The sequence below is a fragment of the Pleurodeles waltl genome, chromosome 5 (assembly GCF_031143425.1).
Source record: "Pleurodeles waltl isolate 20211129_DDA chromosome 5, aPleWal1.hap1.20221129, whole genome shotgun sequence".
Classification (NCBI taxonomy): Eukaryota; Metazoa; Chordata; class Amphibia; order Caudata; family Salamandridae; genus Pleurodeles; species Pleurodeles waltl.
In genome coordinates this window covers 191,161,804-191,183,901 of record NC_090444.1, presented here as the reverse complement: position 1 = coordinate 191,183,901, position 22,098 = coordinate 191,161,804, and the positions used below count along the sequence as shown (strand labels likewise).

General features: G+C 47.4%; 1 long non-coding RNA gene across 2 annotated transcripts in view; it reads left to right on the top strand.

Annotated features, from left to right (window-relative positions):
- The window catches only part of LOC138297230 (uncharacterized), a 93,455-nt gene that overhangs the window by 50,692 nt on the left and 20,665 nt on the right, over positions 1 to 22,098 (top strand). Inside the window, exon 3 of one of the 2 annotated variants that reach the window (XR_011203950.1) lies at positions 3,656 to 4,055. The exons of the other annotated variant lie outside the window; for it this stretch is intronic. This is a non-coding gene — a long non-coding RNA (uncharacterized lncRNA). Of the gene's footprint in view, positions 1 to 3,655; positions 4,056 to 22,098 lie in introns of those variants that run through there. 2 annotated transcript variants of the gene reach the window in all.

The window sequence follows — 22,098 nt, the reverse complement described above, 5'->3', positions numbered from 1 at the left end:
TCCATGACCGAGCGCCTGAAATCGATGACCAGCCGTCCCTGCGTGGAAATTAAACGACGCATCGACCGTGTGCGGCCCGAGGAATCGACGCACACCCCTTTATTTCCACGCTTCGCCTCCTCTGCAGCCCTTTGCAGAGATTTTTCACTCAAACCAGGTAGTTTGTGCTTGAAAGAGACTTTCGGGGTCATTACAACATGGCTATAACCGCCATGCGGCCGCACTCCCGCGGTGCCCATTACAACATCCCCGCTGGGCCGGCAGGCGCAAACCTAGTTTACGCCCAGCGGGGATGCGGCCGCAACATAGGAGCCGGCTCCTAATGGAGCCGGCGGTGTTGCGGGCGTGCAACGGGTGCAGTTGCACCCGTCGCGCTTTTCACTGTCTGCTAAGCAGACAGTGAAAAGCTGCACGGGGCCCTGTTAGGGGGCCCCTGCACTGCCCATGCCAGTGGCATGGGCAGTGCAGGGTCCCCCAGGGGCCCCAGGACTCCCCTTACCGCCAGCTGCTTCCTGGCGGTGCATACCACCAGAAACAGGCTGGCAATAGGGAAGTCATAATCCCCAGGGCAGCGCTGTTTGCAGCGCTGCCCTGGTGGATTATCACCGCTGGGGCTAAGACGGCGGGAAAACGCCGGCCCCGGCGGTGGGACCGCGGCGCTACCGCAGCTGTCGAAATACGGGTCTCCGTACCGCCAGCCTGTTAGCGGTACGGATGCCACTTTAGCCCTGGCGGTCGTAATGACCCCCTTTGTTTGCTTTTAAAAGACTTAAGACACTTTATATCACTTTTTCAGTTATATCTTTACATTTTCTTATTGCATCTTTGACCGTTTTGACCTGCAAATATTCAGATAAATATTATATATTTTTCTAAACACTGTATGGTGTATTTTTGTGGTGCTATATGGTGTTATTGTATGATTTATTGCACAAATACTTTACACATTGCCTTCTAAGTTAAGCCTGACTGCTCAGTGCCAAGCTACCAGAGGGTGGGCACAGGATAATTTGGATTGTGTGCGACTTACCCTGACTAGAGTGCGGGTCCTTGCTTGGACAGGGGGTAACCTGACTGCCAACCAAGGACCCCATTTCTAACAAAACCCAATTGGACATTCAATTATTAGCAAACATTTGTAGGTCAAATAAATGTGAAAATATAACCATTACACCTTTGTTCCTTTTTTATTCACACAGGGTGCAAAATAAATAAGAATAAATACAGATAAAATGAGCAGAAAATAAATATGGATAAATACACATGGAAATCTTAAAAGAAATAAAGACCATAAAACCGGAAGCCCTAAATATAAGTCTGTTGGAAAAATCCACTAGTTGGACTTTTCACTTGCCAGATTTTCATTGCTCACTCCTGTGAAAATGTAGCGAGTGAAAAAAATGTAGTAAAGAAAGGTACATCTATATTTTGTCACAGAAAGCACCAAAATACAAATTATGCTTAATTTTGAGAACAAAACTTGCAGAGGCCTTTGTAAGAAATTATGGTATTTGTTGAGAGGGGTTTAGGCTCCAGTCAAATAATAAATACAATCCTTGTCAGGGTGAACCACAAAAGTCAGGAAATTAACCCATGCTTAACCCTCTAGTAGCATTGCATAAAGCATCCAGGCTTAGTGTAAAGGTAATGTCTAAATTATTTATGCAGCACACAAACAGTAATAAGAGAAAGCATGACACAAGAAAAATCCCAAACCAATTCAGAAAATTAGAATAATGTTTGATAAATAAAATAATACCAGAACAATGGTTCGAAATTTGGGTCTTTAGTTGGCAGAGGTATGCACCCCGTCCAAGTAGAGACCACAGGCCAGATGTATCAAGCGTTTTTGGATTTGGAAATTTTTGAGAAGTACAGGTTAAGCTCAGCCATGATGCTTGACCTGATAGCTGAGCTACAACCCATGCTGCAGCGCACAACACACAGGGCCAATAGCATACCCACCCATGTGCAGGTATTATACTCCCTGCACCTACTAGCCTCAGGGAGCTATCAAGGGGTCATAGCAGCAGCTGGAGGGGTATCTCAGAGTGCCCTCTCGAGATGTTTCAACACGTTTCTCAATGCCATGCTGAGCAGAATACAACTGTACATCAGATTCCCCAACACCCCACAGGCATTACAACAAACTAAAGTTAATTTCTACCAGATAGCACAGTTCTTACATGTCCTAGGTGCCATCAATGGGACACATGTTGACATCTGTCCACCATCGGCCAGCGAGTATGTGTATTGCTACCAAAAACACCATCAATCTATGAACATACAGGTGATATGCAATGCCTCCAACATCATTACCGATCTCGTGGCCAGAAACCCAGGGAGCACACATGACTCCTACATCTTTCGCCACAGCGGGAAGCACACAAGACTGCTAGCTGGGGAGTTTGGTGAAGGATACCTACTAGGTAATTTGATAGTTCAGAATAATGCATTGATGTAAGCGTGACGTCAGACAGCACATGCACTCATTTTACTCTCTGTGTATTCAGGAGACAGTGCCTACACTGTGCGCACCTATATGCTAACGCCCTACCTGAGCCCTGCAACTCCAGCAGAGAGGAGGTACAATGCTGCACATAGGGCGACCCGCAATGTGGTGGAGCGCACCTTTGGGCTGCTGAAGAGCCGCTTCAGGTGCATACATAAGAGTGGAGGTGCACTACAGTACAGCCCAGAGATGACATGCAAAACTGTGGCCACTTTTGCTATCTTGCACAACATAGCAACCAGCAGAGGCATACCAATGGAACTCACAGAGCCTGACTCAGGTGAGGATGATGATCCATTACCATCCCTTCTACCAGCAGACAGGACCAGTGCAGCAGACGGCAGGCAAAGACGTGCTGACATCACGCGCAACCGTTTTTGATGTTAGTAATGACAAAACCACTTAAATGAAATGTATTTCTGTAGTTACCATCTTTATTACCTTGACTTCAGGTAAACAATGTGTCATTAGGACATAGCTATTAACAACGGGCACACATGAACAATTCACAGTGTCACACTATTAGCATCATAGCACAACTGTATTTGTACATGTGTAGGTGGAACCCTGAAGCCCTCAACATCACTTCTTACGTCCAAGCACTCCACTTGAGTGCTCTGCACCCTCGCTGGCACCTCTAGTTGCAGGTTAACATGCAGTACTGTGTCTGGCACTGTGACGCCTCGGATCAATCGCAGGGACTGCCAGACTGCTGAGGCTAGAGGACTCCTCACTGTCCCCAACACCCAGTTCGCTGGTTGTGGCACTGTGTGCTGTTTGCATGGCATCCAGTACTTTGGTAATTTGCACCAAGCCCTGTGAAATGTCCTGACTGCAATGTGCCATCTCCACCTGTGTGGCAATGGCACACCATGATATCAGGGCTGTAGAACTTGCTAGCCAATTGACAGATCTACAGAAGCTATCAAACCTCCACAAATATTGGTGATGCACATGCGCTGGTTGACGCGTTCCTGCCGTATCTCAGTGCAGAGTTCCCCAATGACCTGTGTCAACTCCTTGGTGTTTTCAGCAGCTGTTTGCTGTCTCTCAATCAGTCTCCAACTGCTTGTGTAGTAACCCCATATTGCTATTGTGGGACACAAACTGTCCGTGCAGTGACTTCAATTGTTTGCATTGCAGGCGCTGCACCTTCAGCATGGAAGCTTTAAGGTCGCCAAAGATTGATGGATTGATGGACTCCTTCTACTGTGCACTGTCTGCCTGCATCGTGGCACCTCCTGAGGGGAGATGACTGGCGCTGGTGCTGGTGCAGAGACGGCTGTCTCCCTGTGGGATTCACCTCTGGTGGTGGTGTGCGTTTGTGTTCTGGCATCTCATCTGAGTCCAGGTTAGACTCTGGCAGTGGTAACACCCTTGCTCCTAGTCGGAACAATACTGTAGGACTCACTGGTATTAGAGTCAGACTGTGGCTGTGTTTCTGCTTCCCCCACTTTTTCAGATCCTGCAGCAGCAGGGACCAAGTCATCTGCAAGGACAATGTGCAGCATGGCAGTTCTGGCATTTTTCACAGATTTCAACAGTGTGGCTTTAAATGTACAATTAAATTGTGTCATCCTGAGTCGTTTGTGGTGTTTCTCTATGTGGCTGACCACTATTTTGCTATTTATGTGTATTCACCTTAGGGTTGTGTACTACCACTCCCATAAGGCACTGTTGTGTTGTATGTAAGATGTGACATGGACTACTTTTCACTGTGCATCAAGCTATGTTCTATTCCCTAAGGGACATTTGTACATTCACATGTGGGGATACACATAATTACTGGCCTTACCTTTGCTGGTGCTTGGTGTCCCTGAGGTGTCAATGTCAGTTACACCACTGGCAGCTTCTGGCAGCAATGTGGACTCCACCAGGTCTTCCATAGGGGTGGACAGTGTCTGGGTCGATGGTCCCCCTTCGGTGCTCCTTGCCTCCATAAGCCTGCTGGCCACCCTCTCCTTGGCATGGGACCGCAAGTCATACCATCGCTTGCGTATCTCCTCCACAGTGCTCTGTGCAACACCCACTGCGCATATTTTTGTCTGTATGTCAGACCAGAGTTTCCGCTTCTCACTCTCAGGTACTTGGAGTGATTTTTTTCCAAATAGTCTATCATGGTTCCCAACAACCTCCTCAATGAGCACCTCCAATTCTGCCTCACAAAATTTTTGCTTCCTCTTCCTGTCTCCCTTCTCCTTCCTATTTCCAGCATTGGCCATGTTGCAGTTTGGTCTTGGCTTACTCACAATGCTGACTCCCTGGTGCTGGGCTGTGTCTCTCTCCCTGCTCCTGTAAACAGCATGGGATGACTCACTTCCTGGTTGTGATGTCATCAGGCTGTTCCGGTTTGCCATTTTCACAATTTGCGATTTTTATTACCGAATCGCATTTTTTTTTGCGATTCAGTATTTCCATATCACAAATTGCATTTGCGAATTTTAAGAAATCGCTATTAGCCATTTTCTATTTTGATACATCGCTTTTTGCATTTCTTAAATTGCCATTTCTTAAAAATCGCAATTTGAGAATCGCTAACTTGAATCTTGATACATCTGACCCCACAGTCCTAGTCAGGATAAGTCAGATACACAACCTAAATTAGCCTGTGCTCACCCTGTGGTAGCTTGGCACAGAGCAGTCAGGATTAACTGGAGACAACATGCAAAGATTTTGCACGACCCTTAAACTGCAGTAACACAGTGAAAATCACCAAAAAAAGACTCCACACATGGTTAGCAACACAGACAATATTTATCTGAGTAAAACAAGACCAAAATGAAAACAATCCAATAAGAAGAACTCAAGATATGATGTTTTTAAAGAATGAGCTGCAATATAGTGCTTAGAAATCAATAGTGCTAAAAGGTCATTGAGATCGTGCTAGACCAGGGCACATCCAAAGTTCAGGCCAATTACAATGGAGGATAGGCCAGCTACAGAACTCACGCAGAGCCACCTGAAAGAGTTCCTGGAATGGAGCAAGCACCTTCATTGAAGACTCAATGCATCGGTTCCGATCCACACAGCTGGGTAGATGTGTTATTGTCAAGTCTTGCAGTTGGGTCACGTAAAGGCATCAAACCCCTTCCAATATTGGCGATGCGCCATCGATGAGCCATGCAGCAATGTCCTCGGATCGCTGAGGCGTCGTCATCAAATCTGACAGTCTGGTCCCACTTTGTCACTGAATCGGCACTGAGTCGATATCATAAGGCACTTTATCAGTTCTGAGCGTCTCAACAGCCTTGATGCATTGCTTTTTGCAGAAGGACAGCTTCAAAACCCCACTTCTGAGGCCCAGGACTGGGTTGGCATCTCAGGTAAGAGAGAATTCATAGTTGGCAGAGTCCAGCAGCTGAAGGAAAGTTGAAGGAAGTCTTTGATGGCCCTGAGACTTCAAGAACAGGGGGCAAACCAGCAAGCCCTTGGAGAAACTTGGGCTCAAGAATGAAGAGAGCAGGTCCAGCCCTTCTTACTGTCAGGCAAGAGGCAGCATCCCAACACAGTAAAGCAGGTAGCAAAGTGGCAGTCTCTCCCACAGCACTGCAATCAGCAGGCCAACTCAGCAAAATAGTTAGCAAAGTGGCAGTTCCTCCTGCAGCACAGCAACTCTTCTTCCAGGAAGAATGTTCATGGTTCCAGCAAAGTTCTGATTTGGTGGGGTATGGGGTCAAGTACTTCTACTCAGTTGAGCCTTTGAAATGAGGGAGACTTCGAAGAGAGGCCTTTGAAGTGCACAAGGTCCCTGTCCCTCATTCCCTGGCTCCAGACACTATAAAGGGGTTATCCAGCTCTTTGCATGAAGGCAGGTACAGCATTATTCAGGTGTATCAGCTCCTCCCTCCCATCTAGCCCAGGAAGGCCCATCAGCCTGGTGATGCTCCCTTTTTATGTGATTGTGTAGAGGGAATGCACAAAGCTCAGCTGTCACCCACCCCAGACATGTATTCAGAGACAGACGGAGGCAAAGAATGATTAAAGTAAGAAAAAGCTGACTTTCTAAAAGGGGCATTTTCAGACATATAATTTCACCATTAATTGTGATTTTAAATTGTGAGTCTAGAGACATCAAGCTCCAAATTTCTAACTTTTCCCAATTGGAAGTTACACTTAAAGGCTGCTTCAAGGTAGCCCCAATGTTAACCTATGGTAGAGATAGGCCTTGCAGTAGACGAAAAGACATTTAATAGTTTTAACTACCAGGACATGTTAAACTTAAAAGTACATCTTCAACTTTTTATATACACTGCAACCTGCCCTTGAGGCTAACCAGGGCCTACATTAGGGGTGACATACATGTCATAAAAAGTAAGGTTTGGCCCTGGCAAGTGAGTGCACTTGCCAGGTCGAAATGGCAGTTTAGAACTGCACACACAGGCTCTACAGTGGCAGGCCTGAGACATGTTTCAAGTGCTACTGAGGTGGGTGGTGCAATCAGTGCTGCATGCCCAGCAGTAGCATTTAATTTACAGGCTCTGGGCACATTTAGTGCACTTTACTAGGGGCTTACAAGTAAATTAAATATGGCATGCTAATGTTACCATGTTTTAAGTAGAGTGCGCATGCACTGTAGCACTGGTTAGCAGTGGTGAATTGTACAGAGTCCTAAAGCTCACAAAAATGAATTCAGCAAAAAAAAGGGAGGAGGAAGGCAAAACGTTTGGTGATGACCCTGCAGAAAGAGCCAGGTCCAACAGCGACAAAAATCCAGTCAGTACAAATTATTAACGTTTTAAAGTTTTAGGGGAAAAATAGTGCAAAAAAGCACCAATTGCGGTTATTTGGTCATGCTGGGACTGGGACAAAGTCACTAGTTAAGGCCGACTGTAATGGTGTGCAGGTAGGCCAGATACAGGTCTAGGTTTTGCCTACTCAGAACTGTACTTTTAGTCCTTGATGGGAGGTGTGAGTGGCATGGCTCTGCAAGGCAAGGCTTCATCGCTCGGCGTCACAGCCAGGGATGCTTTCAGTTACACAGAGAGGCTTTGAGTCGCACAGAGTCAGATCTGATGAAGTCTTCGGGTAGGCACTGCAAGGCTTTTCACTGGAGCAGGTCTCAGACAGGATTGACGCAATGTGGCGCAGTAAGGTTTTGCATCGCTCAGTGTCAGTTCTGGTAAAACCTTCAATTCAGAGCTGCATAGTTGCATGGCCCTCTGGCACTTGGCATTGTATCAGACGAAAACTTCACAGTGACAAGAAGGAGTTCTATCTATTGCCAGCCAAGGATACAGGACCTATTGAGCAGCAGGGATCAGGCAGGTCTAGTTGGGGCTGGCCAGTTGGCTGGTTCCAGAACAGCTCTGGAAGCTTTTTGTGTCTCTGTAGCACAAATACAAGGTACAGCAATGGGCCATAGGCATCACTCTGGGTAGCCTGGGATCATAGCAAGCAGGCCCAAGCTTCCTTCTTCAGAAAGCAAGACAGTCCTTCAAGCAGCAGATCAGTCCTTTTGGCCGCGTGGCAGTCGTTCTTAATCTTCCAAGGTCCAGCAATGTTCTGATGAGAGGTTCTGAAGGTTGTCTTTTTATACCCTTTGTGTAGGGGAATTCCCTGACCTATCCCAAAATTGGTTCTGGTCAGTTCTTCTCCTTCCCCAGGGTTTGGCTCCAAACTGTCTAGGGTGACAAAGTGCAGGGCAGGCTTGGTGTCAGGCAGAGCCCTTTGAAGTGCAATCAGGGTAGGAGACAGCTGCTCCAAATCCATCCTGTCAGGAAGACCCACTTCACTCACACATAGTCCTTCCTTGTTCCCATGTCTAGCAACACACAAGCCCTAATAGCAGAAGCATTCACCATCATGTGAAACAGGAAACTGGCAGAAAGTCACAGTTGGTTTGGGCACTAAAAGTGCCTTTTTAAATTGAAACTTAAAATCTATTTCTACCATTAAAGAGGATGTTCAATTCAATTAATCTGAGTGTAAACAACATGGGCCCAATTCACAAAGGGGTTCCACACTCATGGCAGGACATTTGCAATGAATAACTGCAGTGCCAAGGTCCCTCCATGAGTGTAGGCCCCCCGCCACAACTTCGGGGCCTCTGTCATGAGTGTGGAGACCATTTGTGGATTAGGAGCCAGATGTAGGAACATTCTGAATTACGACCCGCAAATTGCGAGTCAGACCGATTTGCAATTTGCGACCCGCAAGACAGAATGTTGGTTGGTGTCCCTGACACCATCTGCGATTCGCAGGGGGGTCGCAAAGGCCCAACTCATGAATAATCATGAGGTGGGTCGCAATTTGCGACCCCCTTGCGAATGGCGGCCCTCACAGAGATGGTGGCCTGCTGCGGACAGCAGACCACCATGTCTGTGACTGCTTTTTAATAAAACCGTTTTTTTTTTTTTGTAATACAGCCCGTTTTCCTTAAAGGAAAACCAGATGCATTACAAAAACGAAACATGAAATGTTTTTGTTTCATTTTTTCAGGGCAGGCAGAATGAATTAATTTCATGTAAATGCTTTTTCAATAACTGTTGTTGCAGGACAACTGCTTAATGTAGTACTTTCGTTTCTCTTTCTTACTTTTCCTTTCAGGAAACAATTGTTTGCTTAGTGTTGGACACATTAAGGGGTCACCAGGGGTCACAGCCCCTTGTGACTGCTGGCACTGCCTTTGTGACCCCTGGCCTCCGAGGTAGCATAATGAGTGCCTGAAACACAAGGGCACAAGGGCAGCTGTTGGGGCTCACTTTCCTGATTTTCTGTCAATTAGTTTATGAGCCAAATAGTGAATAATGTTATTCACTATTACTGAAATGAAACGGTTAGTACAATTAGCTGGAATTTGATCCTATATGGCAGCTAAGGTAAATAAAAATGGTTTTAAATGTATGTTGTATGTATGTTGTGTGCATGCTTGTGGGTTAGAGTGTGTTTATGTGAGAGAGAGTGTGTGACTGTGTGTGTATGTATAAGCATGTTTTTGAAAGTCACAGTAAAGTCAAATGGTGTGTGATGTCACTTTCGCTACCCCTGGCATTTTGGTGAATTGACACTCATGCATCTTCCAGTCAACCTTCTACCAGCCATCTTCCCAGAGCTATAACATTTTGCATGTCACTGTAATCCATGGGCATCAATTAGGGGTAGCTATCGGTACACTTTGCTAAGTCCTTCCTGCCCTGATCTCACCGATCATGGCACCAGAAGAAACATAAAAAAAGAATAATATATGAGCCATGTATACTTATTGTAGTTTCTGCACTCTATTCGTTTCTTACCCCTATGCAAAAAACAGGATGTTGATGAGACACCATACACGAATAAGCAATCCACTTTATGATGTCATTAGTGATCAAAGTTTATATGATGTCACTTCCGCTATCCCTGGCATTCTAAATTTGTATTCCTTGATGTGTTTTGACAACACTGCCTCTGATGGTATAAGGGGAAGCAATTACTGATTTCCATCAACTGTAATCTGTTTTCCACTGTGATGTTACTGTACGTGGAATTGAACTTTACGCAGGTTGCACAGCCCTCTATAAATAATAAATAACTCTTAAAATATCAATAAAAATATCGATAAACACTCACAAAAAAACATTAGGCCAAGTGCACAGTTGTGCAACGTACGGCAAATTGACCAACGTGTTTAAAAGCAATACGTGGATAAAGGTATTCAAGGACCTAAACGTTAAATATTTAAAGACAGGCTGGAAAAAACTTTGTTTTGGTTGCAGTAAACAAAGATGGCCTGCGTTGTAGACAGGTGCGAATAATGAGAGAAAAGGGTGAATGTACGGTCCTTTCAGCATAGAAAAGTGGACACATTTATGTTGTTAAATTGTGTAGGTTTAGAGTTTATGGTTTTAGGACATGGAAACGATAAAAAGATGACTGTAGAAAATGCCTAGATTTTCAGTGTAATATTGAAATTTACATTTCATCATAATACTGGACACGCACATACACAATGTTTAAACAAACGGTACAGCTTGAAACTGGGATGTGCTGAATTTCTATAATTTCCTTTTATGTTACTTTGCGAAATTTCAGGAAAAGTAAGTAAAATTATGTTTAATTACGCAAAATGCAAATCCGTCATTGAGCGTTAAAGTTTAGCATGAAATTCTACCATGTCACTTTTTGACAAGAGGACACATTTCATGCAAAAAAGTGCGAAAAATACAGCTGCTCACATTGTTTCCATCCCATAATTTTGCAGCGATCAATTTCTGGAAATTCATGTAACAAGGTGAACGGGAGATTCCCGAAATTACATGAATTATACCCAGGCTGCCCGAAGCCTTAATTCCTGAGAGCAGAGGAGCGTTGCCCCACTAAAAAAATGCCCCCAAAATGCCCCAGAGCTGAAAAATAAAATGATAATAAACTTTATTACCATTTTCTTTCCAGCACCACTTCCTCAATGGAGTGTCAGGGCGGGGCGATTTATGCTCTGCTGCTGAGTCTCAGCAGCAGGGAGCCCTGCACTTGTTTAAAGTGTGCATGTCCCTTTAGCTGGCCGTTTTGCGAGGGCCAGCCAGACATCCGCACTTTAAACATCTCTAACCCAGCTGTCTTAAGGCAGCTGGGATAGAGAAGGCACAGTCCTCCAGTGCGCCGGTGTCACTGAGAGAGGCCGCTGCCACCAGTCCCCATGTTGGTTTCATGCAGGCTACCAGCATGAAACCAATGTCAGCATTTGGTAGCACTATTTCCTGATCCCTGCACTGGAGCCATGATGAGGAGGACGCCATAACAGAGAGGGAGACCAGTTGTGTCAGGTAAGTGCCTTTTTATTTATTTTTTAATATTATGCATCTCCCCTCTCCCCCACCGTGAACACAAACCAGCTGCCACTGGTTCTATATAAAGGACTGAAAAGACAGACACAATTTGTAAGGTTCTACAGATGGCAAATCCACATTCCAAACCCCTATTAGTTCATAATCCTCCCTAGGAGGCAGCCAGAGTCTGTGGGCATGATGGACTGGCTCTGTGGCAAATCCTCTGGTAAATCTTCAGACCTTATAATTCTGATGGAGTCCTTAAATTAAATGGAAGCACCTCAGTACTAGTAATACAGCTCTTCTGTCTGTGAATGATCACAGGTTACAAAAGGATTTTATCCAATCAAGACACAGCTATCATTTGTATGTTATAATAAGGAACTGGGCCTTCAAATGCAATGTTACTGTGGAAAATGAAACTGGACATCATAAACAAAATGTCCTATTAAATCCTTACTATACAGTAAGGAGGGCAGTGTAACGTTACCTCACTTGTGTGTATAATTACAGATCCAACAAAACTGAATGCTATGAGAAGAAATACCGTTAACATATAGGCAACAGTGACTGCAGAAGCATTTTTGTAGAGTCAGAAGTGCAGTTATATTCCATGAGCCATCAAAAATTAAAGGTGGAAATTGATTTCTCATGTTACCGCAAATAAAATACCTAAAAAATAAGTCAGACATAAAAGAAATACTGCAGGACAGTAATGATGATAGAAAATGTCAAATGGGTGTATAAGAGATCGAAAAGATGACAAGTGAAACACCTCTTAGTAAAGGATGTGGGAGAGGGGAATTGATATACCTTGAATATGGATTACAGCTAAAATAATAGACAGCAACTACACACAGTGACATTAGTAGAGTACCCTGCAATTAAAATGAATCCCACATGGCCAGAAGTTCCAGATCAAGAGGGCAAGAAGTGCCTCATCAAGAGCAAGAGGACTTAATTTCCCATCACTCATCTGCACAGGAAGCGCCATCACTGGATCTACCATCATTCACCTGCGCATGATGTGACATCACTGAATTTCTCATCAATCATCTGACCAAGAAGTGGCACTAGTGGTTTTCCAGCCAAAACCGTCTTTAAAAGAAGTCAAGCAAGGGGACTTCATTTCCTTTCACCAATCAGCACCAGAAATGACATCATGGCACTCTGCACTCCCCCCTCCTAGGACCTACTTAATGACAGCTGCAACACGGACATGCAGCGGGTGTGCTGCTGGTGCGCCAAAGGCAAGCCTGTCTGCATCCATCTGCACCTGGACCACGCCCAGTGCTAGGAACTCTGGTCTGATCACTGCCCAGCGATACTTCATAGCACTTCTTAGGTCGCTAGACCACGGACAAAGCTCCTCCAACTGCTTCCTTGTGGCACCTCATACCACAGTAGGAATTTGCACCTGCACCCACTGGTAGTTCTCCAGCAGCCACCCCCAACTCTGCACAAATACTAACAATGCCCTTAACACCCCTTCTTAACACACATGACACACCAGCATCAATAATTCCTACACCTCCACACTACACCATAAGTCACAGGATACCCGCATGTCAACACCTACTTGAATTTATGCTTCTCAGCACATAATCACTCAGCAAACATAGAATTGAAATATTGGACATGCTGAGTAGCGATGCACCCGACATCCTCTTAATCACAGAGACCTGGCTCAACCCCTCATCGACTCCTGGCATGTCGAAGGCAATCCCAGCTGGCCACAAGATTGCTCTACAAGATTGCCTTTACAAGCCAGGAGCAGGACTTGCTGTCATCTACAAGGAATCCATCAAATACACAACATCCACAGAGACACCTACCCCCTTTATGGAACACTTGCCCTTCAAGCTGCAAATCTCAGAAAATCTTACCCTGAATGGTACCCTTGTCTACTGACCACCCGGGCCACGAGGCACCCTTACCAACCTCATTACCAAACTTCATTCACCATTGACTACACAGCCTACATTCTCCTTGGAGACTTCAACATTCACCTGGAAGATTAAAACAACCCCTATTACTTGAAAGCTTGAACAACATCAGACTCCCCCAGCTCGTCCCAAACCCAACACACACCCAGGACACACACTGGATCCCATCTTCACCGCAAACAACAGAATCAAATACAACTCCACCACACCCCTCAAATTGACCGACCACTCCATCATCCAGTTCCAAATCAACACACCTCAGGTCAGCTGGGGGGAAATCACAGAAGCAAACTGGCTCCGTGACCTCAAACAAGCCTCACAGACAACCTCAAGAAGGACATCAACAACTTTAGCAACTGGATCAAGAGCTGTCTGGACTCTCTTGCACCCACCAAAGCCAACAAGCATAGTAGATCATACAAGCAGGCCAGCTGGTACACAGAAGACCTCTGAGACACCAAACAACACTTTAAACAGCTAGAAAGGAAATGGGGAGTCAGCCACAACGCCACCAACAGAACTACCTATAAGGCAGCACTCAGAGGCTATCACCAGCAAATAAGAAAGATCAAGAAAAAAGCACTAGTGGACCATATCAAAGGAAGTTCCAACAGCTGCAATGAGATCTTCTCAATCGTTAAAGATTTTACCTCAACTTCAGCCATTGTCACCAATATAGCTGCCTCCCAGCAACTCTACAACAACCTATCCAACTTCTTTAACAGCAAAATTGCAAACATCTACAGCAACTTCACACACAACCCCAACTCCAGAGAGCTCATTGCTAGCCTGCCCACCCCCAACCAAGATGGCCACCCGACCAAATGGACAACCCTCACCAGAACTGACACAGTGGTAATCATGCAGCCCATCCACTCAGGAGCCCCAACGGACCCATGCCTCCACCACATCTACAACCTGGGAACATCCCCAATCAGCACCACCCTGACCCACATCATCAACACCTTCATCACATCCACCATTTTTCCAGATGAATGGAAACTTGCAGAAATCAATGCCCTCCAGAAGAAGCACACAGCTGACCTGAATCAACTGAACAACTTTTGACCAATCTCCCTGCTCCCTGATCAAGCTAAAGTGATTGAGAAGACTATCAACAAGCAACTCACAACCCACCTCCAACTTCACCATCTTCTAGACAACACTCAACCAGGATTCAGAAAGAACCACAGCATTTAAACAGCACCAATTGCAGTCCCTGATGACATTTGAATCATCCTGAACTGATGAGAAACAGTGGCTCTCATAAGCCCTGCAGCCTTCGACTCTGTCTCCCTTAACACCCTCTTCAGAAGACTCTGCAAGATTGGAATACAGGGATCCGCTCTCAAATGGATCTGTTCCTTCCTCACTGGAGGAAGCCAAAGGGTCAGGCCGCCACCTTTCACATCAGAAACCGTGAAACTGATATGGGGGTCCCATAGGGATCATCACTAAGTCCCACGCTTTTCAACATATACATGACACCGCTTGCTAACATCATCCAATCATAAGACATCACCATCATCTCCTATGCCAATGACACCCAACTCATCCTCTTCCTCATAGACAAAACAACCACCACAAGAACCAACTTCACCAACTGCATGATCATGGTAGCAGACTGGATGCAAAGCAACTGCCTGCAGCTCAACTCCGACATGACAGAAGTACTAGTTTTTGGCAACATGACCTCCCCATGGGACTCCACCTGGCAGTCATCCGAGCTAGGACCAACAGCCACAACCATAGACCATGCAAGAAATCTAGGGATCATCCTAGATGACAAGCTGAACATGACAGCTCAAATCAACACAGTTTGCACCTTCTGCGTTCACATCCTAGGCATGCTGCGAAAAATCTTCAAATGGTTGCCTCAGAACAGAACACCAGATGGACTGTCACGGAAGCACTCATCACCAGCAGGCTTGACCACAGCAACACTCTCTGTGCCAAAATCTCCAAACAACATCGCCACAGACTCCAGACCATCCAGAATACTGCTGCAAGATTCATATTTGACCACCCACGCAGCACCCACATCACATTGCACATCAGTAACCCTCACTGGCTCCCTATTCTTGAGCCCAAACAATTAAAACTTCTCATGTACACGTACAAAGCCCTACACAACACAGGATCAGAATCGCTGAACAGCCACATTCACTTTCACCAACCCACCAGACACCTATGCTCTGCCTCATTCTCACTTGCACACATTCCCCCGCATCATCAAAAGCATAATTCAAGGTCAGTCATTCTCCTACATCGCACCCAAGACTAGGAACGACCTCCCTCAATACATCAGAGCCTTCTCCTCACTTCTTAAGGTTCCCAGGAAGCTGAGGACATGGCTCTTCCTATAAGCACCTTGGGGACCACAAACCTGCTGGTCAGCGTCTGTTGCCTTCCCCAGCTCCTCTGGCTGCTGCTGTTTCTGCCTTGCCTTGAGAATGAACTGAGAGCCTCCCTGACTCTCAGTTTGAGGCCCTCCTCTACCCGCAGGCTCCTGCCCGTGCCTCATCCCTAGTGGCCATTTACAAGTAATTATCTCTCTCTGTCTCTCTTTTGCTCCTGCATTTATACTTCTGCCTTTTTTCACTTCATTTTTTCTTTTTTCTTTTTCTATAATTTCTATTCATTTTCTGGCCCTTACTTGACCCTCTTACACCCACACCGCTAATGCCCATGCAGACCCGCCCCCTCCCCTGTGATATGCTTTTCTCGCCCTCCCACCTCCCAGCTGATCGGACCCCCTGCCTCCCTCCCCTTCTTAATGGAGGCCACAGCGCTGTGACAGGTTAACTCCACTGACCTCCTGGTCAGAGTCTGTTGCCCTCCCCAGCTCCTCTGGCTGCTGCTGCCTCTGCCTTGCATTGAGAATGAACTGAGAGCCTGCCTGACTCTCAGTTCAAGGCCCTCCTCCACCCGCAGGCACCCTCCTGCGCCTCATCCCTGGCGGCCTAGAGGCCATCTACAAGTAAGTACCTCTCTCTGTCTCTCCTTTACTCCTGCTTTTATACTTCTTCCTTTTTTCGCTTAATTTTTTCTTTTTCCATCATTTCTCTTCATTTTCTGTCTGTTCCTTGGCCCTCTCCCTCCCACACCGCTGCTGCCCCTGTGGCCCCTACTCCTCTCACCCACCTGTGAAGCGCTTTTCCAGCCCTCCCACCTCCCAGCTGATGGGACCCACACCTCCATCCCCTTCTTAATGGTGGCTGCAGCACAGCACACAGTGGACACGCGCAGTGGGCATGCCGCTGGTGCGCAAAAGGTGCGTCAAAGGCAAGCCCGTCTGTGCCCATCCACGCCCAGACCGCGCCCAGTGCCAGGAACCCTGGATCTCTGACAAGCCATTCCCTGGCCAGTTCCATTATGACGCCAAGACCCTCCATTGCCTTAACACCGTACGTCTCAGTACCTGCTACAGTGCATCTCCTAAGGACACCCAGGACCTTTTTCCTGCCGGAACTGCAACCTCAGGTTCAGCCACAACAAACAATCGCAACACCCCAAACCTGAAACCACAGACGCCTGCCACAACCTCATCAACTGCCTCCTTCTGAATACACACTCCCTCCATAAGCACACCAAATAACTTTGGGACCTGATCGGCTCCACCCGTCCAGACATTGTATTCCTAACCGAGACCTGGACCAACCCTAGCTCCGGACCAGACATCGCCATGGCAATCCCAGACGGATACAACATCCTAAGGAAAGACCGGGCCTCCCATCCGGGCGGAGGATTGGCCATCGTACACAAGTCCTCACTCTGCATCACGGTCAACAAGGAGGAACACTGCACCCCAATGGAACACCTGCACCTCTTGATCCACACCATTCACATCTCCTCCCTCCATGGCACCCTGGTCTACAGACCACCCGGCCCCCGCCCAGTGTTCATGAACGCCATTGTAGACATCTCCACCCACCATGCTCTGGCATCCACCGACTACTTCCTCCTCAGTGACTTGAATTTCCACCTCGAGGACCACAACGACCAAAACACCATTTCCCTACTCGACAATCTCGTCACCCTCTGACTCCAACAACTAATCACTGTGCCCACGCCTGCCGCAGGACACACGCTATACCCCATTCTCATCTCAAGCCACCTCCATCTTGGACTGGACCGACCATCACTGCCTACACTTTGCAATCGCCGCAACCAACAGCTGCCTCCGTGTCCCGAGGTCCCCCCACAGGAAATGGAACAAAATTACAGACAAGCAACGCACCATGACCCATGCCAAATCACCCCCACCGACGTTGTCAACACCAGAACACACAACCTGAACGCCTGGATCACCTAATGCACCAACTCCTTAGCCCACCTCCTATCAACTTCGATCAAGCACATCCCAAAAAGAGCCAGCTGGTTCACCAGCGAACTCCAACAATCCAAGCGCATTTGCAGGTGCCTAGAGAAGAAATGGAGAAACATCCAAACCAGAGAAGACCTCGCCTCCATCAGAGCCGCCACTGCCACCCATCACTGATGCATCAGGAACCCAAAAAAAGCTGCACTCCGGGAATGCATCTACAGCTCCCTGCACAACACAAGAGAACTCTTTACAGTAATCAATGAATTCACCAATCCTCCCTCTGAAGCCACCAACATCCCCCCATTGCAAGACCTTTGAGACAAGCTGGCCAACTTCTTCCAAAGCAAAATTAAGGACATCTATAACAGCTTCCTTCCGCAGAACCCACCCAGGATCAGAACCTACGACTGACCCAGCCCCCAGAACCCACTCAAACTGTCCACAGCAGGTCAACTCTCACCACAGAAGAGACTGAAATCATCATGAACAGCATTCATTCTGGAGCTCCCACACACCCCTGTTCTCACCACATCTACAACAGAGCCAGTGCATCCATCGCCCCCGAACTTGGCAAAGACACTGAACTGCTCTATCAAAGCAGCCACCTTTCCTGATGATTGGAAACATGCCTAAGTCTGCCTTCTCGTAAAGAGACCCACAGCCAACCCATCAGTTGTAAAGAATTTCCGGCCCATCTCACTACTACCCTACCTGGCCAAAGTCCTGGAAAAAGCCATAAACTTGCAGCTGCGACAATTAATTGAAGACAACTCTCTTGATACCTCCCAGTCTGGCTTCCGCAGCCACCACAGCAGGGAGACAGCTTTTCTTGCAGCCACCGAGGAGATCCGCAGACTCCTCGACAGAGGCCACACTGCAGCACTCATACTCCTTGACCTCTCAGCAGCCTCCAACACGGTCTCCCACAGCACCTTATACGCCAGTCTCCACAAATAGGAATCCACAGAAAAGCCTTGCAATGGATTCACTCCTTCCTCACCAGAATGACACAAATTCAGGCTTCCACCCTTTATATCCAAACCAATAGAAGTTAGCTGCAGAGTCCCTCAGGGATCCTCTCTGAGCCCAACACTCTTAAATACATACATGGTCCGCTTGCAGCCATCGTCAGAGGCCACAGAATGAACATTGTGTCATAAATCGATGACACACAACATTTCATAACCCTCACTGAAGACCCGGACCAAGCCAAGAGGAACTTTCACACCAGAAGGAAAGCTGTCGCCCCTGGATGAGGGAGAGTTGCCTCAAGCTCAGCTCAGACAAGACTGAGCTCATTATCTTCGGAAACTCCACTTCAGCCCGGGATGACTCCTGGTGGCCCACATCGTTCAGCGTCCCACCTACTCCGACTGACCACGCCCGCAACCTGGGAATCATCCTTGACTCCTCTCTAACAATGACCCGACAGGTAAATGCAGTCACCTCTTCCTGCTGGCATACCCTCCACCAGCTCCGCAAAATGGATGACTGCCACAGGATATTCACCCACGCCCTATTCACAAGCAAGCAAGCACAACTAAGGAAATGCACTCTCTACGCTCACACCACGACAAAGAACATAAAACAACTACAACTCATCCGAAACGCTGCTGCCAGACTCATCCTGAACCTCCCCCGCCAAGAACACATCTCCCAACACTTGAGACTCCTCCATTGGCTCCCGGTGCAGAAGCGAATCAACTTCAAACTACTCACCCACACCTACAAGGCCCTTCATAACATTGGACCGGCCTACCTGAATCATTGCATCTCTTTCCATAGGCCCGCCAGACTCCTCTGATCCACCCAGATGGCACTAGCCACCCTTCCACGTATCCGGAAAACCACAGCCAGAGGGAGATCTTTCACCTATCTCGCAGCCAGGAGCTAGAACAACCTACCCACGCACCTCAGACAAAGCCCATCATTCACATCTTCAGGAAGAACCTCAAAACATGGCTCTTTGAATGCGGCCTCGACCCTCCTCCAGCGCCTTGAGACCCTCACGGGTGAGTAGTTGCGCTTTATAAAAACTGATTGATTGAAACCTGTCCTAGCATTTGGATACCCCCTCAGGTGATCAGTGTGCTATACAAATCAGTATAACATACCATAACATAATTGTGCAAAAGCTCAAAGGACTATGGGGGTCATTATGAACACAACGGTAAACACCGCCGTGTCAATGCTGGCGGTCTTTCTATAGTGTGCCAGCCCCCTTGAGACCCCGCCGGACGCATAAAGGACATTCTGCTGGGCTGGGACATTGCCGACGGCTCCATATGGAGCTGTCGTCAATGCCTCAGTGTGGTGGTTGCAGCAGCACCCGTCGCACAGAGCACTGCCCGTAAATCGGGCAGTGCCCTGCGTGAGGGGACACTGCACGGGGGCCCCTGCACTGCCCATGCAAGGTGCATGGGCAGTGCAGGGGACCCCAGAGGGGCCCGGTGCACCCATTCCACCAGCCTTTCCCTGGCGGTCAGCCTGTCCCTGGTGGAAGGACCCGCCAGGGAAAGGCTGGGGGAAACAGGGCACATTATCCAGAGGGCAGTGCTGCCCTGTCGGATAATGTAATCCGCCATCGTCAGGCTGCCTGGCGGTGGTAGCCTGGCGGTGGCTGAGGGCCACCTGTGGCGGTCTCCCTGTGTTTGTAATATGGCGGTTCAGATTGCCATGCCGGTGGCGTTCTTTTCCGCCCCAGCCGGCATGTCGGTCTGAATCGGCAAGTACATAATGACCCCCTTTACCAAAAAAACTGGTGCATGACTCTAAATGCATGTTTCTGCTGTATGATTTTCTATAAATGTTCAATTGACCTAATAATATTTACTATTGAGGAACTGTGGAAGTAAGGGATATGGCTGATACTGGTAAAATGAAAATGTTTTTGGGAAAATCAATAAGATAAGAAGGAATTAAAGACAATTCTGGATGACATGGAAAACTAAACTAGAACAATACCAAAATAAACAGAGGCGAGTACGCTGAGGAAGCTCAAAAGAGCTGATTCCGATTATAACAATGTTTGGTGGAAATGTATGCAGCACTAACAGGAGTAAAACACAATCTTTAACAACAGAGTGACACTCAGGATCAGAGGCATCAAGGAAATAGAGCCCTCATATCAAAGAGAAGTTTTTTTGGTGGGACACAATTTCTTTAGATGTGGATTTAATGGAAGATCAAGAAAGCAGACTTAGGGGGTCATTCTAAGTTTGGCGGGCGGCGGTTGCCGCCGGCCAAACTTGGACCGCCAATTGGCCGCTCCGCGGTCAGAAGACCGTGGGCCATTCAGACTTTCCCGCTGGGCCGGCGGGCGCCCGCCAAAGGAGCACCCGCCGGCCCAGTGGGAAAGGGCCTGCAACACTGAAGCCGGCTCCGAATGGAGCTGGCGGTGTTGCAGGTGTGCGACGGGTGCAGTAGCACCCGTCGCGCTTTTCACTTTCTGCTAGGCAGACAGTGAAAAGCATAAGGGGGCCCTGTTAGGGGGCCCCTGCACTGCCCATGCCAGTGGCATGGGCAGGCAGGGGCCCCCAGGGGCCCCAGGACACCCGTTCCCACCATCCTGTTTAACAGGCTGGCGGGAAGGGGGTCGGAATCCCAATGGCGGCGCTGCTTGCAGCGCCACCATGGAGGATTCTCCCAGCCGGGGCTAATCTGGCGGGAAACTGCCGGACCCGGCTGGGCGACCGCGGCTGTACAGCCGTGGTCGGAATACCAAATGAAGCACCGCCAGCCTGTTGGCGGTGCTTCCGTGGACATAGACCGCCAGGGTTGGAATGAGGGCCATAATGTTTAACATTTTCTCCCAAAACATTAATAGGTAATATGGAAAAGGTGTTAAAAAAGACATTGGGCCCACATGTTTATTGGAATGCACTGTTTGTCAAACTTTCGGTCCAGCTGTTCTAGTATGAGTCAGATGGACTGTCATCTTTCTGACTGCAGTGCGCCTACTGGCTCCCCCGAAGGAAAGCTTACTCCAATAGGCAAATACAATAGGGTGCTGAAGAGTAAGGAGATGGCTTGATGGAGAGGATGGTTTGATGTATTTTTGTTTGTCCTTCACCACCAAGAAAAACCCAGCAGTTGTGAACAGAAAGAAACAAGAGAAATTACCTCTACATGCTAGGAGAAAACTCTCAGTGTGTGGAGTTTATTAGTTTTTTTGTCTTTCAAGAGCAAACTCCCACTTTGCTAGTTTGTTTTTGAAAAACAAAAAAGGTTGGTGCATGTCTGCTTGAAAGACAGTGGCAGAAAACCAAACCTGAAGTCCCTTCAGAGCAACCACTGTGGCATCTGAAAAGAACATGGTGGGGGGTGGTCTGTCAGGATGGCAAACGTTTTGTCCTCTGCCATTCTGGTGGGCCGTTCGCCCAATAATCAGTCCCATTATTATGTGTACTAATGACAAATAGTACTTTGATTGAAACTGAAATATATTTATGCGAATTCTGCATAAAGTTAAAATGAAAAAGTTATTTAGCAGGGAAATTAGAAATAAACAGAGAACAAGAACAATTACCATTGCTGTAGAAGAGGCAGGTAGAAGTACAGGTAGTTAGA